This window comes from Portunus trituberculatus, chromosome 38, assembly GCF_017591435.1.
Source record: "Portunus trituberculatus isolate SZX2019 chromosome 38, ASM1759143v1, whole genome shotgun sequence".
Taxonomy (NCBI): domain Eukaryota; kingdom Metazoa; phylum Arthropoda; class Malacostraca; order Decapoda; family Portunidae; genus Portunus; species Portunus trituberculatus.
In genome coordinates, this window is record NC_059292.1 from 13,963,690 (window position 1) to 13,968,689 (window position 5,000).

Consider the following 5,000-nt stretch of genomic DNA (forward strand, 5'->3'; position numbering starts at 1 on the left):
AAGCCTCACAGACTAATCTGGTACATGTTCAATGTACACACCTTGCGGTGCCTGGTGACAGGGAAGGGCGTGATCAAGTAGTTCAAACTTTTCAGTAATTTAACTTCTTGTTCATTAAAATCGCCCGTGGCTATTCAAATAAAGTAAAACGTGTCTTACTGTCATTATCTGATAATTAAAGAAATAAAACGACGATTATTCACTCTGAAAAATTAAAAAGAAAGAGATAATTACTGTATATCATACTATGAAGTTATCAACTTTACATGTTAGTTAAGAAAAACGATGTGAATTAAAAAAAAATTATAGTTATTAGTGGAAGAAAAATGCATGCAATTTTACTCATATATTGTAACAATTATTTTACTCAACAGCGAATGTGTGTGTGTGTGTGTGTGTGTGTGTGTGTGTGTGTGTGTGTGTGTGTGTGTGTGTGTGTGCACGTGAGTGTGTGTGTGTGTGTGGGGGGCCGTGAGTGTGTGTAAGCATAAGGGAGACTGATTACATGGAATTAGCGGTCCACATAAGTGTACCTAATACATAGTTCATAAAAGTCAAGCTAATACAAAATTCATAAAAAAAGGAAGGCTACAGACTAAATAAACAAACATTTACACAGTCAGCATGAAAACTTAACCCACAAGCTTTGAATCAAATGGTTCAGTCAACAATTGGAAAAAAAAAAAAAAAGTAAGTAAATAAACATAAATAAACAACGGTTCGTTTCCATGTCATAACCTACACACAGCTTCCACTCCAATCCAGATCGAGGATGCATCAAACCTGGTCACTCTAGAACACCTTGGCAGACATTCACTCCTTAATTAATCCGTTCACTGCTATCTAACACATCTTTCCATAGTCAATAACCCTTGTGAGATATTTCTTATTGTACACCAACCTATAATCATCACAGTGACTAAAAACTGCAAAACCTATCCTTGTAATCCCTTTCTTTTGCAGACGCTTATAAAGACTTCATACATTGTTTTATTGCGTCGAGAATAGTCGCATATCACAAGGAAAGGTTAAGTGTTGATGTAAGTCACTGGAAGGCACCCTTTTATTAGTATAGTTTTCCTTCGCCAGCGCTCACAACACTGGGGATAAAATGTTTGCGTGCACTGGAGAGAGAGAGAGAGAGAGAGAGAGAGAGAGAGAGAGAGAGAGAGAGAGAGAGAGAGAGAGAGAGAGAGAGATTAATCTTGTCCTCTCTAGTCTTGTACTGGTTGCAGAACAATTCAAATAACTGTAAGAAAATAATAATGACAAAATAAAAAGAGCGTAGCAATTAAGGAAAAAGATGTCAAGCAGTGAAAGAAAGAAAACGTTAGAAATATCTGAAGAAAGAACAGAAATCCACCTCGGTATCGTAGAAGTAATCATTTCACGAAATTTCCTCACGGTGTTGTCTTCTTTAAGTGATAATAATAAAAAAAAGACATCACAATCTCCTCCTCATCGCTATGAATGGTACGGCAGTCTTAACCCTTCCCCTTCTTGGCACACCTCTCTCCTTCATCACACACCGCTCTTAAACATTTCATTTTCCTCCACAGTCATCTCTAAACATTTCGCTGATGAGGTAATGGAAAATATATTCTCTTAATCTTTTATTTTTAATTTTCTGTAGATACCTGTAAAGACTGTTCAGTGCTGTCACTCTTATAAATAGTTGCATATCACAGTGAGAAGGCTGCGCACCGAGGTATATGTAGCGCGAAGAAAATGGAAAGTTATTATGAAAGATTCAAGTCTTGGTTTTCTGTGTGATATATAGTGATGAATATTTAATGAACAAGGAAATAAATGGCCACTATTAACCTCTCACATTATCACACTCCTACCTGTACTACTTATAACATCACTTCGTACACAGAGTTGAAAAGTTCAGTAAAAAGACACTTGTAACTTGTACAGGGTTTCTCAAGATAGATTCTCCCTTACACACAATAAATCCGAGTACTTACTTGATTAAAACGTGAAGATTAGATTTTAATAGAGATGTGAAGAAAGTGATCATCAAACAGAGTAGTGGATGGTACATGGACTGTGTAGTGAAGCTGTTTGTACCGGAGACTGAAAACATGAGATAAAACTATGGCTGAGGATGATTGTGGATATAGGCAGCAGTGTTTTATAAAGGGACTGCCACGTGTAGGCCTAATTGTTGGTTCCCTGCAGCTTCCCATAATGTCCTTAGGCTCTTATGATTTTTTCCCTTCCCCATCACTTCAATTTTTCTTTTTTTTTCTTTTTTTTTCCTTTTTCATGGAGGTGGTAAGTTGGCTTTTTTTTTCATTGGGGAGTGGTAAGTTGGAGGGTTTTTTTTCATTATCTTTATTTTTTTTTTCATACAGTATACCTTACCCGGTCTCCTTCACGCATTAGAAAAAAAAAAAAAAGTGGGGAAAAAAATCATTGCGTTCCCCTGGGTAGGTAAGCACCACTTCACTCCCCCATCCCCTCCCTAAACCCCCCTACCTCCCCAAGGGCCTCCAGATGGCGCCACCTCACCTCGCTGCCTCACCTGAGTCCGAGGGCAAAAATTCAGCAGGTGAGCAGACCTTGTAATCTTTAGATCCTGGGCTACACAACATGTACATTTAGATATTTTTCTTTTATGTCCTTCGCGATACATATATATACACACACAGGAGGACTGAAATGTAAAAATAATGTAAAGTGCAAGTGATACTGGAGTGTGGGTTTTCATGAAATACTGGAATGGTTGTTATTGCAAGGGCGAGACAGGCTTAGTGTGTGTGTGTGTGTGTGTGTGTGTGTGTGTGTGTGTGTGTGTGTGTGTGTGTGTGTGTGTGTGTGTTGGCTGCGTGTGTATTTCCAGTGAGTGTAAGAGTTTGTGTGTTTGTGCGTTTGCTCGGGATGGGTGTTAGAGTAGTGGGCTTTCCGTGTGGTGCCGTTTTTTTTTTTCTTTACAGTGTGTGTGTGTGTGTGTGTGTGTGTGTGTGTGTGTGTGTGTGTGTGTGTGTGTGTGTGTGTGTGTGTGTGTAGGGCAAGTGTAGTGATTTTCTGTATCATTATTGTGGTGGGTGTTTGTGTAGTGGGTGTTTAGTGTAGTGCAGTGGATGTTGGCATAGTCGTGAGTGTGGTGAGTGTTCGTGAAGCAGGTGTAAGTGTGGAGGGTGTGGTGGTGGATGTGTGGGTTGTAGTGTGGTGGGTCTTACTACAATGAGAGGTACTGGAGCGATGTATGATGTAGGATGTTGGTGGTGCTGAGAGAGAGAGAGAGAGAGAGAGAGAGAGAGAGAGAGAGAGAGAGAGAGAGAGAGAGAGAGAGAGAGAGAGAGAGAGAATGGGTGGGGGAGGGAGGGAGGGAGGGAGGGAGGGAGGGAGGAGGGAGGAAGGAGGGCGTCGTCGACAGTTCAGGTGTAGCCCGATTCCTGGCATTAGAGTCTTCTTCATCCCGCTGCTCCCGCTAATACCTTTCTGGGGAACCACATGTCTCGCGTCGCGTCCCGCACTCCGTCTGCTTGTCCTCGACCCCGCCTGGCCCTCCCCGCCCACACGCTACCCTGTCTTTACTCCTCTTTTTACCCCACCTTCACGTGTTCCCTGTGCCCGCCGCCCGCCGTGCCCTGCCCTCCCTGCCGCTCAGTGCCGCCCCTCGCCTGCCTCACGAAGCAGTGGCCGCGGCCAAACACTTCCTCCGAATGGTCAGTTGGGAATCGTATGAATTTCTGATCTGCTTATTGTCCGAGGCTGGAGTGAGTTGGATCCCCTCCATTTTGTTCCCATTTTCTGTGATCCGATTACGAGCGGCGAGGCTGGACGGGGCCCGGATTACACCGGCCTCCTGGCAATGCCTCGCCGCGCCCAGCCACCACCCGCCTCGCCTCCACTCGCCTTGCAATATATATATATATATATATATATATATATATATATATATATATATATATATATATATATATATATATATATATATATATATATATATATATATATATATATATATATATATATATATATATATATATATATATATATATATATATATATATATATATATATATATATATATATATATATATATATATATATATATATATATATATATATATATATATATATATATATATATATATATATATATATATATATATATATATATATATATATATATATATATATATATATATATATATATATATATATATATATATATATATATATATATATATATATATATATATATATATATATATATATATATATATATATATATATATATATATATATATATATATATATATATATATATATATATATATATATATATATATATATATATATATATATATATATATATATATATATATATATATATATATATATATATATATATATATATATATATATATATATATATATATATATATATATATATATATATATATATATATATATATATATATATATATATATATATATATATATATATATATATATATATATATATATATATATATATATATATATATATATATATATATATATATATATATATATATATATATATATATATATATATATATATATATATATATATATATATATATATATATATATATATATATATATATATATATATATATATATATATATATATATATATATATATATATATATATATATATATATATATATATATATATATATATATATATATATATATATATATATATATATATATATATATATATATATATATATATATATATATATATATATATATGATATACATGTATGTCTGAAATGTATATGATATGTTTACAATATGTATATACAGTACACACACACAAACAAACACTAATACAGAGTGCCGCTCTCCAAATAGTCGAAATAACGTATCATGTGCAGGTGACCAGCCGAGGTAGGAAGCTTCCCGGCTTGTGCACAGGTGTTGAAGGGACGTCACCTGTCGCTGCCACACCTGTACTCAAGCAGGCCAATGCTGGTGGTGGTGGTGGTGGTCG